We start from the raw sequence: 19220 nt of genomic DNA, 5'->3' as shown, positions 1-19220 counted from the left end.
TTTTTTTTTAAGTTTGTATGAGATATAAAAATAAGGAAACTTAAAAGATATATCTCTTGAAAATTAACTTGGAAAAAAATATCTCATGAAAACTAACTGCCATGAAACGTTAGTACGTTTCAACGTGCAAAAGGTCTCACAAAACGCGTTTTGTAATGGAATTTGCAGAAAACTCGCGTTGATCCCTACCCTGTACTAATTAAGTGAAGATCAACAGGCTTAAACGAAAGGGAAATATTGCAAATGTAATAAAACCCACTGTGGGCGAAAACCTGTGACCAATCAGGAAGCGATAAAAAGTTCTATGGACCTGTAACTTGCTCACTGGAATGACTCTATGGTGTTATGACCTCGCCCCTCTGCGTTGCTGTAAGACCTTTAGTCACTATGAACATGTTGCGGGGGGGGGCAGTTGCTCCTCTTCTGACGATTCCATATGAATTTATGTCACTCAGGTCAGACAATTAATTGACATACCAACTAATTCTCTCTTGATGTACGTTTTCTTTATTAATGTTCAATATCTTGATCTAGCTATTTCGCTTATTTCAACTGTTTTTTAAACATCTCCACCTATTTCCACTGTCTATAAAACCCTTCAGGCCGACTGCATAAGGTTTCCAAAATGTATTTACAATGCATTGTACAAAGCAATAATTTGGGGGTACGGCCTTGTATCTTTTATCCAAATGTGATGTACAAAATTGACACTAGTTGTACACATTTGCCACGGTACTTCCTTTCGCGGTCAAATTGTGACTTTTGGTTTGAAATAATACATTTGATTTTGCAACTTTACACGATCACGTATTATTTCGACTTTTGATACATTTCAACCCTGTTAAATAATGTAGACATGCAGCCTCATGTTTATACATTTGTACATGTATATATAAAAGTACACCCTAACAATTTCCAATACAAAGCGTTGGTTGTTACAGAATTCATGGTGGCAGCTGGTCTCATTACAATCAGCATTCACAGATGTGATCGTGGAACTCATCAATTTCCAATACAATTGACGCCCAACCTTTTTCAGAAAGTAAACAATCACGAAAGTAAGACTGCTGCCAGATACAAGAATGAAATAATTTCTTTTCAAATACCAAGAGTACCCATTGCGATCACGTTTCTCTTAAGATTTCAGGTCTTAAGATGTAAGCGCTGACCGCTAAACCCATCTTGAATATAAAGCCTTAAAAGATGAGGGATTTCTCACTAAAATGTTGACATTATTAATGAATTACATTTCGTATGATAGAGTACTTTGCAGGGTGTTTTATGAACGAGGGAAATTATACAAAAATTACACCCAACCCACAATGTGCTAAACTAGCGTGCCATCGTATGTAACATCTGGTGTATGCGGGGGCAGGTTGGTCTCCCGTCTGATGGGAGTACTGCCCCAGTCACTGTACTCGTTTTCCTCATCACCATCTGTGTCTGTGTCCTCACAGTCGGGGACCGGGGCCAGCGGGTACAGCTCGATGAACATGTCCTTGTTGCGGGACGACTCCTTAGCCTCCCTGGCCAGCTCGGGCCGGTCTAGGTTGGCCGCGGTGCGAGGGGATCGCACTGCATCACCACTGATAATGGCCGGATGGCGGGACAGGAATCGGTTGCACGCCTTATACACGTGATAGAGTATCAAACTGCCAATCAGGAATCCCGTGACGAACACTGTGGCAATGATGACTGCCAGAACGGGTGTGGTTGGCCCTTTGGGGAAGAGAAACGCAACCAGTCAAAGCATATATGAATTTACAAAGATAAGAATTATTTTGACTTTCAGAACTGTCGTCAATGAATGACGATATAAGGAGCTCGTGTTCTATGTCAGAAGTATGTTAAAATTCAGTCTAAACTGTTTAACATGTAGCCTAAGGATGTTACTCCTAAACCCTAATCAGGCGAGACTGCCACAAACCCGATCGTTTTCGTCGTGTAGGGGAAGTCCAAGGCGGACTGGAACCACTGCCGTTGCCGTCAGTACAGCGCACAGCCAACTCCTGGCTGTGCTCGCAGCCTTGATCCGTCAGGCTCAGTTCCTCGTGTCGGCACAGACTCAGGTTTCTCTCCCAGCCCTTACACAGTAGCAGTGTGAACAGGGCTCGTGTGTAACTCGGCGCTGCCTGGAACTGATCCACAGGGAGCACGGCCCGAGGTGAAGTGAAATCCAACTGGCGACAGACGACGAGGGCGGCGTTCATGTCGTCCGACTCGTTGCCGGACTTGCACACCGTCCACCAGCGAAATTCGTGGTAGATCTCTACTCGGCCCTCTGAGATGTTGCTGCCACCTGCTAGACGTACTACAAACGAAATTTTTCACGAAAAGCAACGGTACAGTTCTTTTGGTTACAAGAAACAGTAGGGACAACAGGCACCACGTGGAAAACCCCGTAAAAGGTGCTTGGAAAAGAAAAGCTGGCTTATGGAATCCAGCGAAACGAAGGGAGAAAAAAAAATACAAGTTCATGCGTTTGAGTATATCGTTACATTCGCAAGTTAGAAACTACGTACCGTTTGCATCCGTATAGAAACAGGGGTTACAGGTTTTAATAATTTTAATAGAGCGACTCCAATTAGTTTGGTAACGACTAACATCACAGTGAGAATGTTGTAGCTGACGTTGTCAAATTTATTTCATTTTCGATTTGGCCTTTTTAATTCTCGAATTTGCTGGCAACAATGTAGGACACCTATTTGATTCGATCCAAAGCATCCTCATCTATTACCATGACAGATGACCTCTCTCTACATTTTAGAAGCCTGTGTCACACTTTAATGCTTTCGTGCGGCTTACCTGGTTTCGGAAGCTTCAACTGATGGTGTACCGTGGGAGGAGAACACTTGACCCCGGCATCTTGGGCGTGGTTACAGTCATGCTCCCCCAAGACATGGTGAGCACACTCGAGGAGATTGCCTTCCGAACCCTTGCAATCAATCTCGTCAAGGAGTATGCCTGGTCACAAGATAAGAACCCTTCTGTCAACTAATCACGCTGAGGCTCTTGTTTCGGTAGTTAGTCGCTACATGTATAAACACTGGAGACGTTCTTAACTCATGTAAGTGGCTAATGAGATTGTGACTGCTTGGTTACCGCCCATCGTAGACTATGAGCCTCCTGCTACACCAAGAAAGGGCGTGATATTCTTAGCAACGGATGCTCCTTTGGTAGGAACTGAACTTTGGTGGTTCACGAACGACTATGAAAAAGCATCACTACCAACAGACTGAACACTCCCGCCACATGTGGCGCTTTTCAAATGATGAGGGGGTGCTTCTGCTCGAGGCGGGTAGCAGTGACGCGAAGACCAAATTAATTGAAGTGCAAGTATCCTGTACCGGTACCTGTTATTTGCAGGTTTCAAATTCTCTGAGAATGTTGCTCCTATTTGGCTATTCACCTTATCCTCCAAACTTGTATCAACCCCCTTTTGCAACTGACCGAGCATGTGGATTCGGCTTCAACCATAACATAAAACGAGCTAACTAAAAATCAGCTAACTATAAAACGATTAAGATTCTGGAATCCACTGTCTGAGAAATGAACTGAACGTGCAAACAGAACTTGCTTGACTTGTAACGATTCCCAAGGCTTGTTGGGTTTTACGAGAATGCACAACCTACCGGTGCCTTCCCGTCCTTTGCCAAAGTAGGCACCGAAAACGGCCGATTCGGCCGCGGGCAGCCCGAGCTGTCGGCAGGCGACACCGGCCGCCTTGATGTCCCATTTATCATCGCAGATGGTCCACCAACGTTGGTCGTGATACACCTCCACCCGACCCTCCAGCACTGTGTTACCGCCAATCAAGCGGATTTCTTCACCTGAATGTGGGGATGAACCGAAATATTCCTATAAATGTGGTGTTTGTCTGCTTACACGCTATATCCTGTCTTGGTTTGGTAGATAACAGTGGTAAAAGCCTCTGCTATCGAGCACTGGTTAAACAAAGCAATTACCTTGGATCATGAGCAAGTCCGTCGCACACCTAACACCCGCTGCTACCCGACGCGTACACCTCTCTCTGCCAACCCCGCTGTGCAAACACTCTGCGATGTTATCCTCTGTGCCGTCACATTGCAAGTCATCCAAGAGAAATCCCACTCCCTCGCTGCTGCCCCTGACTCTGTAGGACGGCTGCAGGTCGGCACTGTCCACCCCAGGAAACCCAAGCTGATGGCAAAGCACTGTGGCGTCATGCTGGTCCCAACCATCCTTGCAGACGAACCACCAGCGTCCGCCGTGGTTCAGCTCTACCCGCCCCTCGTACGGACGCCTGGGGTCGCTGGCACCCAACCGGGCTTCGAAGACTTCAGGTTGTTAGATAGTTGGAATAATAGTGTAATTTAAATAGTCTCTGCGTGATTCATTTCACTTCTCCTTTAAATTTAGTACCATTTAAAACAGAATATTTACTGTTAAACTATGTTTAAGTACTTTGATGTGCACAGTAATGTGTGTGGGGATACAGCAGTTTGCTAATTGATGATGTGTTGTGCTTGGTAAGAACATGATGTTACCGGTCTAAATGAAACACAGCGTTGGTTTCCAACCAAAGAACGCCGAGCGGAGAACTTGATTTGGATGAGGTGAGCCAGATCTCTTGACGTCTACGTTTGCTTTCGCTTTGGGCTGTGCATGTTTTAGCTAAGTTTGACTTTCCTGAACCTACTTACTTTGGTTGGTCCTCTTCCCATCACACCAGACGGCAGCGTCTTGGTCCCCACTGCAATACTGCCGACCAAACCCGGCATGCCTGCAGTCCACCACGCTAGTCTCGTTCCCAGTGCACTGCAAGTCACTCATTAGATACTCCAAATCGCAGTCAACGTTCTTGACCAAGTCGCCGAAGCTCTCGTCCGCGGGGTTTTCGCAAATGACGTCATTAGAGAGACTGTCACTCAGTTTATAAACCGCGAGATCTGACGAGTATCCCAACTGGTGGCAGACGACATTAGCGTCACGTATGTCCCAGTCATCACCACAAATCTTCCACCACATACCTTCAAAGTACACTTCCACTCGGCCTTCGGACTCGCCAGTACCCCCACTCAACCGTAGTCTCTCACCTATTAGTTTTGAAAGTCAGAGCTGAACCGTTTCTAGAGGATGTTTATTTAGCCATTAAAAGCGCGCTGAGTGACCAGTTTTCACTTAAGTTACTGGAAATAACTTTTACTGTCCGCAGTGATATTTCCCAATGAAGGGAGATTGAAGCGAGTAACCTATGGGCCAATGCTACAAGCTGGACTCGAGAGCTGATATGTCTCATAGGTATACACGAGGGAAGAAACCTGTTTGCATTCAAATACCGCCTTCAAGGTTATTGTCTCCACTTTTTTGGAAGGGTTGGGTATGTCTCCTACTTCTCTGGGACGCTGACCGTTGATTGATTTATATTTATTGTTCATTATATATATCTACAGTGTTTCTCAAAAGCAAAGTAATACTAACCTGCTGGAATGGATGGTTTATCACTGCAAACAACGTGAGCGACCACGCCCCGGGCACAGCCGACCATTTGCCCGTCCCTATAATGGCACTGTAGTAGGTGGGCTTCATGGCCCGTGCAACGGAACCCAGACAGTCCTCGCACGTGAGGAAAACTCCTTTTGAACTTTGCGCGGTTTGTTGTCTGTCCGTAGTTGCCGCTGCTCCTTAGAAAAAATCCTCGGGCACGATGGTGGCGCTCTTAGCAAACGTGGTAGCCAAGCGGCTTGCAGACCACGCGCGCGTCGGCATGCCCCAGTCGTCTCCACACACGGGGAGCCAGTGATCATTTTGAAGAATCTGAACTTTGCCCTTCTCTGTCATTGTTTCCACCTTCGAGTCTGACCGAATATGGGGGTTTTTCTAGGAAAAAAGACCACAGCTTCAACTTCTTACACAAAAACTCACATTTGAAAAAACAGCTTGTGGTTTTTAAAAAGTTGCTAGCCCAATGTCTTTTCCATGAATTTATTCTCTATGCTATTGATTTAATCCACGGTAAAACAATGAAGATAACTAAACACTGATTGCCAGAAAAACCTTCCTTTGAGCTTCCAAACAATGAGGTAAATGTTGACCTACCTAATGGGCGTGATGCGCATAGTACCCGTGCTTCATGCTCGACTCCTCCACAGTCCAACCCACCCACCAAACCGAGGCGACACTGCGCTATCTTGGAGTCGTTCCCCAGACTTCCACGGACTCGAAGCTCCTCCTGCTCCGGGCTCCGTTCAACACGCCGATGATTTTGGCCCAGGGTGCCAGCGCTCCCGGAAAGCCCAGCTCTTGACACACGACCTGAGCCTCCCTGATATCCCACGTACCGGCCACGTCACAAACAGTATGCCATAGACCATTCAGGAACACCTCTAACCGGCCGGAGTTGGGTGTGGCTCCACCGGACAATCGAATTGAGTAGTCTGGTTTCCAGTGAATTAAAATATTTTGAAACACCTTGGATAACAGTATTACACATTTTCAAAGCATCAACCCTATATTCTTACATTAATTTGATATCAAAACTTTTTGAAAAAAATGACGTGGAAATGATAACAATATGGCCAGCACAGGTACCGCCGGCGTCCAATCTATGGTAACATTCCTATTTCACAGATATGCGATAAGTGATTGTTCTTGATTGGTAATAATTGGACACTTTCCCATTATCGTGGGTGTAAAATTCTTTTATGATTAATACAAAGATGTATTTGTAAACCCTACACATTAATAATGGAAATTTTGTAAAGTATATGCTCATTGATTAATTGATCATTACGAGTATTAGCTACACACCCTGTGACACCTGACGACTGTCGCACCTGACACCGGCATCCTGTCTGTGCTGGCAATCATGCTGGTACCACTTCTTCGCCTGGCAGTCCATAAGCTCCTCCTCATCGCCCACACAATCGACCTCATCCAGGACGATTGGCCCGGATCCCGGACCGAAGTGAGCTCGGATCAAGGCTGCTGTGGCGTGGCTGAAGCCCAGCTGTCGGCAGACTACCTCGGCGTCCGTCATATCCCAACGGTCACCACAGACGGTCGCCCACGCTCCGTCCAGGTAGACTTCCACGCGGCCCTCCATAGGATACACTCCAACGCCAAGTCTCACGGATTTGCTGACAACATGGGCAAAATGCATAAAACAAAATCTCACTTGAGAGTCTGATAGAGCAAAACTAAAATAGTTCGCCTGAAATCAAAATGGACTAGCTGAAACTGAAAGATGAAAAATTAGTCCCTGCTCCATATGACAATTGAGACGACAAACGGCATCCATCCACATAACAACGTGTTACGGTATACGATACATAATAGTATGACATAATATTTTGGCCAATATTTAGGACAATTCTACAGGAATTCATTGGATTACAAGGCATTCCAGCTTACAGCAATATTATCAAATATAAGAGACGGTTACCAGCAAAAGCCATCTGAATTGCTACAATTCTGCCTGTTTTCACCCAGAAACGATACAAACCAACCGTGCAAAGTACCTGGCTCGATTGAGCGAGGCGGCGTGTTTCCGTTGCAATCCACTGCAGCCATCGAGGTCTGACAAGTCTTAGGACCCAAAACATCGTTTTGGCAAAGCGCTAGACTCGACTCGTTACCGTGACAACGCACGCTGTCTATCAACGCAGCGACGTTTTCCTCTTCACTGTCTCCAGACCATGTGGTTGACTTGAAAGTCAAAGGAGAAATGTTTGTCGGAGAGTGGTACCCAAGTTGTCGACAGACGACCGATGCGTCGTTCTGGTCCCATCCGTGGCCGCACACGCGCCACCATTGCCCGTCGTGGAAGAATTCAACAAAGCCAGAACTGCCACCAGAGAGTCGCACTATGGTACCTGTCCGTTTCCATGAGAGTAATTACGCAAAAGTGTTAGACTCTTACACATTTAATTTCAGTGGATTAATTATTCCGTTTTTGCAATTTCCTTTCAATTTTTTTTAAAGAGTACAAGTTGAACTTCAAACTTTTTGATATGGTTTATCAGGTCACCTTGTTTACGACTACCAGTGACAACCCGTGACATCCCGTTTCCGGAACTGTCTTTTTTCTTTGGTTGTTGACGGTCTCGACTGGTGTAAAAAGTTCTTTTTGCAGAGTCATATTTGATCTGAATGCTATGAATGCATAAGAACATATAATACAAAACTGCTGCAAACTGCTTGCCGACTACTGCAGTGACCTAAAATACAAATCACAAAAAAATGGAGGGCGTGACGTTTCGATCCTAGCAGAATCTTTCTTAAAGGCCAGAAAAAAAAAAAGAAACTGGCACCTGGCAGGTTGACTGTATGGTCCAGACTACACACCACACCAGCGTCTCTATCATGCAGACAACCGGTGGCTCCAATGCCACTCCTTGGGCATTCCAACAAGTGCCTCTCGTGTCCTGAGCAGCCGACATGCCCGAGGAGAACCTGGCCCGTGCCTTGGCCGAAATGGGCGCCCCTAGGGGCAGCGGCGGCGTAAGGATAGCCGAGTTGTCGGCAGACGACTGTCGCGTCTTTCAGGCCCCAACTTTGGTCGCATATTGTCCCCCAGGAATCATCGAGGTGGATCTCCACCCTGCCCTTGTTGGGCTGGTCAGTCCCGGTCAAGCGAATTTCATATGGCAATGGACCTGCAAAAATTGAATCTGAATAATGATCGTATCAATGCTCAAAGTTTTTACCCCAAAGATTTTTCAGAGGTGAGAAAAAATGTTTCTGAACCTCTGTAATTCTGGTACGGAATACGTGACTTAGCTTTCCTTATAACAAATTTAGGCTGGTGAGGACAGACTTTTTACATGCTTGTTATGAAATACAAATAGTAAAAAAAATTAAAAGCTGATTTTTTTTTCGGATAGGTAGTCCAAAACTTTCCTTTCAGCTGAAGAAGGGTCGAGCACTTGTTAATACTTAAACCCTACATTTTTTTGTGCGGGTGGGCGTGTCTTGGCACTACACAATAAACCCATTTTCTTCTATCAGCCTTCGTCTTAACGACGAGAGTGATCAAATTAGATAAGTTGACCCTGGCTTTTCCCTTTCCTCTCTGTGCAAAGCCCGGCTTGAGTGCGTAAATCCCCTGTCAACCTGCCGCAGAAAGTCACGTGGAAAAAAATTCCAATTACAAGGTAACGAGGCCGGAAATCTTCAATCTATTTTGGCAATCCAGTCAGTGAAGAAGAAACACATTCAAGTATACATGTGCACCACGCGCCTCAGGCGCAATATACAGTGCGTGCCACGTCCGCCTCCAATTCCATACATGCAAACGTGTGTACTTGTGTAATACGGACGCGATAGCATTGCAATGATTTATGCTTGAGCGCTCCGACGGGGAACATTATGTGTGGATATTATGGAAGTGTCAATAGTGGAGGGGGGAGGGCACGAGCAATATCAAATTTTGTGGATTTTCAGTAGAAAAAAACCGGCAGAAGTTGGGAAATAGGAATAGTAATGCTTGGCAAAGTTAATGAGAAGGAAGAAGTCGATGGAAGGTGAGGAAAGTAAAGATGAGATTCAGACAGAATGATGGATTGTAAATGGTACAAATCATAACTTCGAGGATTGCTAGGATTGTCTTTGGGTTTCAGCGGTAAACAGTTTTCCATAAATGTCCGTTGAATTATGGGTATGGATCACAAAAACAAGGAGTTTCATGCACAAATTATGACGAAGTGATCCGGTTAGTTTGTTTCATTGGACATTTTTCATTTTAGTGACTAAACTAAAATGCATTCCTTGTTTGTCATCTATACGGCAGCCCTGTGGTACCATTCAGTAGACATTTTCAAACACTGACATTTTTTGGAAAACTCAATTTTTTTTCCGAATTTTGTTGTTATGAAATGTATCTTTTCCAAGGTCGTTTTAACGATACATTGTTGTTTCAAATTTGTTTTTACGAGATTTATGTTTTGGTTAGTTTTTAGAAACATTATCTTCGTTGTTGGGACGAACAAACATGAAAATGTATCTCTCGTAAAAACAAACTAGAAAAATATGCTTTTGTAAATGTATTCTTCATGGCACAGGTGGGCCTTCGTAGTCTTCTGTATTTATGATAAATGGGTACATCAACAAGGTATATTTATGCTTAATCCAACTCCAAAGCTCCAAAGATGATACTTTCCTGAATAATAAGAATCCTCGTAAAGAAACCAGCTACAATATGGTAACTCAGTGTGTTTGTTTGTTAACTTTATTTCTTAAAAAAAAAAATTCATTTTTACCATTCCGGTCGCCAGCTGAACAGGAAACAGTCGCAGACTCCTGGCAATGGAAATTCCTTGTGGTGCCCACTTGCACTTCGAAAGTTTGTCTTCAACTCCAGAGCACGACACGAAAGCGACTGATTTCTGTAAGATTGCGGCTCTGTCCAAGTGAATCCAAGTTTTGCCCCAGTCCGCAAGCGCTCCAGGATAACCCAGTTCCCGGCATGCCACACTGGCCTCGGTTACGCCCCATGATTCACGGCATATCAGGTTCCAGGTTCCGTTTTGAAAAATTTCAATGCGGCCGACGTTTGGCGTAATTCCTCCAATAAGACGAACTTGGTTTTCTGTGAATCGATGGACAGATGCTCATTTGCTATGGTAATGCATGTATGTATGATTCCGGTCTTTTGACTTAGAATTATAGGGAAAAATTGTTTTCAACTGTTACCAAACTAACTGATCCCCTTTCAGAATACGACGGTCTGGCTTTATCCCGTCGCCTGGGGATAGTTAGGCCAGTGATTGATTCTGTTAAAGACAGCGGAATCTCCCCTAAACAGCTGCAGCAAGACATTTCGGAGTGAAAGTAGTATAGTAACGTCAGAAATCTCAACAGCGACTAAAAGCACATAGGTTTTCCGGCCAATTTTGGAAAAAACGCGATTTAGTTTGTAAAATAAAGTTTCATTTTGAAAACGACTTAAAACCTGGTTTCATTTTCGCAGTAACAAGCATTCGACTTCGTTTTGTATCCTTCAAATAAATGAACGTGCATTATGTTTCATTAAAGAGGTTACAAATACGTGACTGGCATTTCGGATTGCTTAAATTCATGTGTTTGTTATCAAACTGTAAAAAAAAATTAAGGTTTCTATGATTGAAACGCAGCACAAGAAGGAAGGTTCCCTCAGCGCTGGTGTTTATAGGTCTCCTACAATAGTCGGTAGATTCCAATGACAACTTGAATGGCTTATTTCAATCATGAATATTCGAACATTTAACTAAACACTTCTATTGTGAAATGTCTGTTAGTACACAAACAAATTCCAATCCTTGACCATGCATACCTTAAAAACACACAGGCGAAATTGCATGCATATTTGGGTAAATAGCTTGAGTTCAAATTAAACTGAATGCAGAATTGCAGAGGTGCATTCAATTTCGCACAAAAACGAATGTCAACATTCTAAACCAGCGCAATATCGAGAAATTGAACGCTGACTCTATACGACTGAATGCACCCTCCTTGAAATAGAATTTGTATTTGTTAAACAGAAACAGGGATTTGAATGTTCGTTCATTTCGCTCGAAAACGAATGCTACTATTACTAATTCATTTACACATTTTCCAAAATTGGCCAGGAAAACCTATGCAATGTATTAAAAAATCCAGGTATTCCAGATATGGTTTATGGTGTCAAACTCCATGCCCGTTACCAAAATCCTTGCTAGATAACTTTCCCTTCTTAATTATGATCAAAGCTCATAATTGATCGTGGTTTATAACCGTTGGTGATGGTTTTGCTGGTTTTAACCTAAATCATTCAAAACAAGAAGCCGACTTTTGGACTACTTTAACAAACACTCCATAATTATGAAAAACGTACCTTTGAACACAGAAACATTGACACAACGGACACCTGCCGTTTTAAATTTCCCACAAATCTCGGATGAAATTCGACGATGCGAGCACGCAGACAGTTCACTCTCAGTTCCCATGCAAGACAGAGTAATCATAGACTCGTCCCCAATACCCTTGGGCTCTCCGAAGTGGGCACCCCTCCAGGCCATAGTCGCGTATCCGTAGCCGAGTTGACGGCAGACAACATCGGCCTCAGAGAGTCCCCAGTCGGCGTCGCACAACAGTATCCATTGTTCCTCGGCGAAGATCATCACCCGTCCCTCGTTAGGTGTGAAGCCCCCAGAAAGACGCACTTGGAGCTTTCCCGTGGCTGTAGTCGTTTCTGTGCAGAATTATGGGTTGAGAGATATTATGGACAATCTACTCTGGCTATAACCGCTAAATTACTCGACAGAAATATTCTACACGCAGATGGGTTGATTAGCACGTTTGGGGCGCTGTATTAAGGGTTGAATGAGGCTTATCCACCTCTTGTAATTTTCTTCCGATACCAAGGTATCTCTATATAGTCGAGTATCTATACAGAGGGTATCCGATGCCCCCCAGGACTCTATCAAACCAACTTTGTTATCTTCGTTTTATGGTCCTAAAACACATTTGAGATGTTAACAATGGCCGCCAAAATAATCAAAATCAAAGACAATTTGTATACTTTATTAAAATTTCAACAAATTTTTAAAATAACGATTTAAATGACCGTCTAGTCATAGGTTTCTAATTTATAGTATTTTCCCATGTCTTTAAATCCAAGATGGCGGCCAAAATGGCTGCCAAAATAGGTAATATTGCAGAAACTTGTACACAAAAAACTACACATCGTTTCAGTAGTGCAGTAAATTTGTAATATAATAAATATGATATAGTTGGTTGGTCATTTGGGAAAGACTTTCGAGTACAGATACCTTTAGTGACTTATTACCCATCAGAGAAGATCAAAAATAGCGGTGAAAATATCAAGAACCCAGAACTTTTACTGTCCCAAAGAGTTTTTGCACCTGTTAAGTGGCGTCGATATGGAAATCTTTCTGACAAATGTATCCAAAACTTATTTTTAGCCTCTATACAAATCTAAACTGGCGTCCAAAATGACTGCCCCGAGATAAACTTGGAATGTGTTTATTTAAACACAATTTTTGCCTTTTTCCCTTCTGCAAAAAATAATTTGTCACAAGCAAGATCCAAGGTTAAAACAGACAAGTAAGAAATAAATAGAATCTCTAGTACAAAATCACAAGTGACAATCTGAGCTGGTGAATAGTACTCTGAATCCAATTCACCCAACGCCCAAGTGTCAGAGATCTCGCAGAGCCAAGTTACCTTCCTCGATCTCATCATCTAATAAGGCGAACAGTTTAGAATAGAAGGAAAACTGGACACTCGAGTAAAAACGGATACATTTCAGTATCTTGCTCGAGATTCAGCCCACCATAAGTCAGTATTTGGCGGATGAATCAGGGGAGACGTAACGAAAAACAACCGTATCTGCACACACTTGGTACATTTTGAGAAGAAGGTTGAATTATTCAGAAACAAACTTCATAAACGCGGATACAGCCGTGAAGATTTAGCTCTCCTGCCTGAAAGAGGCAAGACTCACGTGAATTCGAGCAAGAAAGAGACTCTGCTTGTCTTTGTTCTGCCCTACTATCTACGATTGCGACACTCAACGTTAAAAGGCCCTTCTAAAAAACCTAAACTGGGATTTGATCGACCGAAGTGAATGTCTCAATGCACTCTTCCCAACTAAACCCCTCATTGCATATAAACGGCACAGGGATATAAAGGATGACCTGGGTAAGGTGGAGGATCTCCACGATCCAACCAAAAACGAAAAAGAACTGGATGTGGAGAACATTCAAATCCTAATGGAACTCCTTGAGGAACAAAAATAAATTGCGTCATTTAGGCTTGGAATTCAACCCCAAAATAACTAAAATTGAAATCTGCCTACACCAATTCTACCATAAAAAGAAAAACGATCGGGATTTTTTTACCAAACCCCCCAAAATGGTGACTGATGAAATGCGGAAAAGAGGCACAGAAAATATGCTCTGTTCCCCCCAACACAGAGGAGAAAAGGAACAACAAACAAACAGCTAGGACGGTATGCGGTATCACTGGTATACATTAAATCATTAAGTGAATAAGTACAGAAACCGCAGATACATGTATAAATAAACAAGCCCTTGCGTCGTGGAACTCCGGATAGGATAAGCGCCTAATACAATTAGGTGGAACTCCGGATAGGGATTTTTAAAACTCCCGCTCTCTGGAAACACTAGCCTAATGGACCCGTGGGCGAGTTATAACCATAATAACTGTAATTCTTAAGCGCCTAATACAATTAGGTCTCCAAGCACTTTTCCTATTATTATTACCCCTGCTCACTGGGCCAATCAAACATTCCAAATACCATTTCAGCACCCTGGGGAGTATACAGCTTAATGCTGCCATTTCGGCGCCAAGCAGCTAAATCAACCACAATAACCATCTCTGCCCTCACATGGTACCCAATTATTCCTGGGTGGAGAGGGGCAATGAGTTTGTGTCTGCATTCAATCGGGGACCCTAAACAATAGAGGACAATAAGGTCCCCGATTGACAGAGGGTCCTCGATTGACAACCGTGTACAAAACATATGGGTGGTCTTCTAAAAAAGTTAAAGTACAAACAAAAGAGGAACAATAGGGGGTCCCCAGTTGCAGGCAAATACACACTTGTGTGCGTGTGTGCCCTTGGGAACACAATGGTGTGTGGGACTTGCGAAAGTGCCAAGGGCACACGCACCATGACCCCAGGCTGGGTTCGAACCCGCAACCAACGGTTTTACCCACCGAATAGGAATCTGGTGCTCTTAACCACTCCACGGGGTTATGTGTTGACAACTCTCCCACTATCGTGGCCTTGCATGAAAACACTAAGGACCTTCTAGTTAAGTATTGTTTTTTAAATTAAGCAAAATTCACAAATACTTTCTAGGAAGCTCAACTATGCACAAACGCTGGTATCGCTACCAGTGTATTAAAACTGACATCAACCTAAAATTCTGTCCATGCTGGTCGCAAAATACAACTTGAATACATCAGCAAACAGACCGCTTGTCCATGAAGCTGCATAAAATCAAACAGCAAGAAAGAAGTGGGGAGTGTCCCTGTTGATGCTGATAGCAAATCTCACCCACTTCCTTCTGTAGAAATCTAATTCACCGCAGCATTCTTCTTGGAATAATCCTATAAAAATGTTGGTAAAAGTATAATATCGACAGATTGTTCCTTGAACCCTACTTGCACAGGCCAGTTTACCTGATTTTCTTAGCCAGAGAAACACATCCTTTAATTTAAAAAAAAATCTTGAAAAACGAAATTCATGGTCGCGGCCGAACTCAGGAACTCTGCCCTACCAAACTTAAGACGTAGAGGCAACATGTGTGATTACGCCTCTTCCCAACACACACATGTATTAACATTAATGACCATTTGGATTTTAAGACTACCAAAACTCTCAAAATACTGAGCATTGGTTTTAAAATGACCAGTTAAGCAGGCCATTACATCATAAAGACAACCATGCTACAAATGTGTTTTAGGACCATAAAAAGAAGTTTAAAAAGTTGGTTTGGTAGAGTCCTGGGGAGTTAGCGGATACCCTCCGTAGAAACTCGACTACTATAGCCACCCTCCTAAACAAAAACGGGCGCAGTGATTCTGAATGCGTGAGAGGATGATATTGGACATGTAGGGAAGTGGAGAGTTCATGATAATTTTCTCTAAAAGTTTCCTTTTTTTCTTTTTCCTCGATTCCTTCAGAAAACCCCCTTTCATCGCCATAGCCATTACTCTTTGATTTAAGTGGGGTATTATGATGTACCAAAAAAATGAATGCAGAAAAGTATCTTTCATCTCGCACTCACGAGATTGAAATTGCCAGGGTACCTCTCTACACAAGTGCGAAATAACCAAGTTTGTAATTCAGGGTACCAGGCGCACGTTAATCGTATTGGTGTGTGCGATATGATTAACGTTTTAGGCATGTGCGAATGACCAGTTTCAATTCGGCTCGCGATTTAGCCCATGATCATTTGCTTAGATCAGTCTAGTCCGCGTGATTTAGCCTTAGGAGGGCAGAATGCGGTACTTGTCACAACGTTTGTTTTTAAGCTCAAGCAGAAAGGAAACCAGCTAATTTCTTTTGACCACGTGCGTTCAACACAACAGCAATTTTTAAAGTCTGTATTAGGTACACCAAACCCCACTTCAAATGAAAGCCATGACGATTTTGGAAAGGTTTACGAAGAAAAAGTGACAGATCCCGGAAAATTTGAGAGAAATGAGATTGAAGATTGTAACCCTCGACATTTTTGAATCTGCCACTCTTACATTTTGCTGCCAGGTCCATTTATGCGGACGCGTGCATAGTTACAAAATAAAGGGTAATTCGCCAAAGCCACATAAGAAAAGAAGGGACACGCGCACTTGTTGATCAGCGCCTTGCAACTGAAAATGTTGGGGGTTTGGCAAAATAAATTCTGGTGGATAGTCGGTGTTAGCTCGCCTTGGTATTGGAAGTGCCACAACTCCCAATGTCTCGGGGAGCCAACATTGACTATCCACTCCGTCAAATCATGTGATAAGCCTAATATTGATGAAATTCGTCTGCATTGTCAAACATTACTACGGCAACGTTACTTTCTTTAGCGAGAACCTCTAACGCTCTGGATAAGCGAAGAACCTCTGAAAAGTACTCGAATGACATCTTGATAAGCCAGGCATTTTGGAGGAGCGAGGACTGACAAGGTCAGAGACGCTGGAGGTGAAACCCAACCCAATCTGTTCCGTTTCGCGTCGTATTGCCGCGTCACAAAGTGCAACGGAAATCGATAGTAGCCATGCAGCACCCGTCAGCAGTCCATTGGCGTTAGGCCTGGAGCTGGGCTGAAGGCGCTATACGCACTACGATTTCACATGTTATGAGGAATGTCTGCCAAGAGAAAGCGGAAGACGGACACTGTTTTTACAGCTTTCAGGATAACATGCAAGGACAAAACGCTGTATACTAATCTATGAGCCGCTCTTGTTTCATGTTATCCGTGTGTACTTAACTTGAAAAATAAAAAAAACAAAAATAGAAAATAAAATGACTTTTACATGTATGTCGAGACTCGTTTGTTGGACCCTCCTGTCACTGATTTGCTTAACAGAACCAGTCTATGTCTCCCTATCGCCCGCGTGCGTCTCCAAGCGTATTTTAAATTTTTATTAGTTTTAATTTAATTTTATTCGTCTTTTTTAGCGATTTACAATTTTGGGATGATGACCAGTCATTGTTTCATTTTTACCATCAGTCACCGCCTTCAAGTTTTTAAAGTCAGATCTTTGCTAAGGGGAACCGACCCAGTTCGCTTTCCTTCACTTTCCCTCCCCCACCACATTTTCTGAAGTACAGTCTCTACGTGGGTCATCGAGAATCGATATAACAACCAGCCGTTCATCATCACTAGACGGGGAACCAACCAAGGACCACTGGAGGAAAGTCATCAAGTTATTAAACCACAGGACGCAACAGAATGGCAGGGCGTATAGCTTCGCTGCCGCCGACAACGGGCACCCAATCGGATGATCTCACGGTTCTTTTTTCAATTTATGTATATTGTATAAAAGTATGCTGGTGATTGAAAATTGTACTGATTACTGAAGTACTGAACTCTGTTCTATACTTTAAACAACAACTTGGGGTAGAGAATGATCTACCCGTTATCGTCTTAGGTTTGGAAGATGAGCCTTAATGTTGAATTCTAATTTCTTTGATTTCCGGCAAATTTATATTGTCCTTTAGAATAAACTCTTTTGAGTCATATTTATATCAACGAATTGGCTGGGTTTACCCAAATCATATAGACCTGCGGCATATTGATGACTTGGTGTGCGTCCGTTGGGTGAAAGCTTCGATTTTCGTGTGGCATACCTATTTTATGAATGTGGCTATTTGGGTAAATGAATACATACCATGCAGCGTCGCTTTTACATAATTAACTCTTGCTGAATTTAATCTCAACACTACAGCAAGATAGACAATTGTTCGAGGCTTAATGCTTGACATCGTGGGATTCCAAGAGTCGAGAAAGCGAATACGTAGCATTTAAAATCTTATTATTGGCCAATACATCTAAGACCAGTCTCTGACGCTTTGCCCATCAGAATTCTTCCCGGCGGGAGCTGCAACAAGAGAAATTAAATCGAGGCTAGATATAAAAGGGCGAGAGAGAGAGTATGGAATCTCAAAGTGGCCTCTGCATCCAAAAGTGCACTTGCAATTTGGCGGAGTGGATGGAAGAGTGCAGGTTGGCGCTACATAAGTGGCGTGAGGCGTTCAGGAGGAGAACACTGGAAACCAGACCACACCGAAGCAGTTCAGATTACCTCCACGTAAATGTGAAAGATTGGTTTGTCCTCGTTTACTTCATGTCTTGCGGCATTTTCCGAATGCCCCGTTTTCTTTATTGTCGTCTGGAGGTTATATTAGAACTTACGGATGGTAGGGCATTTAACATGATCCCGCAAGCTAAAGAATCGACATACGGAGTTGAGGCATAGGTCTACACAGATTTGTCCACGGGCAAAACACTAGCAGACCGGTAGCTTTCCGTATTGGAAGTGCCACTCTATCTTTATTCGAGCTCAAAATGACCTGCTGAGCTCCTCTCTCGCAACCGGGTCGCATTCAAACGGAATGAAGATTAACGAGACCAGACTCGAATCATGACTTTTTCTTAGCATTGCTGTCCTGTCCAATAACTATTTTCAAATTGTTTTTCAATTAAGACTCGAACTCATAACGGCATGATGAAACACGCCGAATTCCAGACCACTTCTGAAAGGTTTGAGCGAATTACCCAGAATTGCGTTCATACACTAATTCCCATAGCTAGTCTTGTCGCGTGAAAGCTTCAATGAAATCGTCCGATCCATGAAATACTAAAAGCCACCTGGTCTATATGAGACGTCTAATGGGGAAACTGTTTTTCTCAAAGGGAATGCGTTCCGAGTTGTTTGAACTCCCGACCGGGAATACATTTGATCGTTCGCAGTGATCGAAATAACGTCTTAAATAAAATTCAAATACCAGTAACAAGGCGACATGGTGTTCGTTTTAGTAACAAACACTGGCAGATCAGGTGAAATCAATGTCTTGTTTGATGACGTCACATAATTGTGCGGTTTGCCACCGCAAAATGTGAATTTGGCGATTCTCTCTTAAGTACGTGTATGTTAAATGATAAAGTCAATCAAGACGAAACTGATCATCTCCAAATAGTCTATTCAGAAACATCCAGGATGATGACACCATTCCCTTGAAAC

The 19220-nt window shown here is 43.2% G+C and overlaps 1 pseudogene across 1 annotated transcript; it reads right to left on the bottom strand.

The window, feature by feature from the left end:
- Window positions 1-553: 553 nt before the first annotated feature.
- LOC147798902 (scavenger receptor cysteine-rich domain-containing protein DMBT1-like) lies at window positions 554-16260 on the bottom strand (annotated as a pseudogene). Its single transcript, XR_015425609.1, has 15 exons — window positions 16242-16260; window positions 13183-13200; window positions 11831-12187; window positions 10239-10567; window positions 8292-8636; window positions 7484-7853; window positions 6790-7118; window positions 6079-6416; window positions 5461-5859; window positions 4683-5075; window positions 3966-4316; window positions 3633-3830; window positions 2806-2964; window positions 1928-2311; window positions 554-1719 (listed from the first exon to the last, which is right to left on the bottom strand). The product of XR_015425609.1 is annotated as a scavenger receptor cysteine-rich domain-containing protein DMBT1-like (transcript).
- Window positions 16261-19220: the final 2960 nt, after the last annotated feature.

The sequence above is a fragment of the Acanthaster planci genome, linkage group LG06 (assembly GCF_054643075.1).
Source record: "Acanthaster planci isolate LZ-2023a linkage group LG06, COTS_SCS, whole genome shotgun sequence".
Classification (NCBI taxonomy): Eukaryota; Metazoa; Echinodermata; class Asteroidea; order Valvatida; family Acanthasteridae; genus Acanthaster; species Acanthaster planci.
This window is presented reverse-complemented; position numbering and strand designations above follow the sequence as displayed.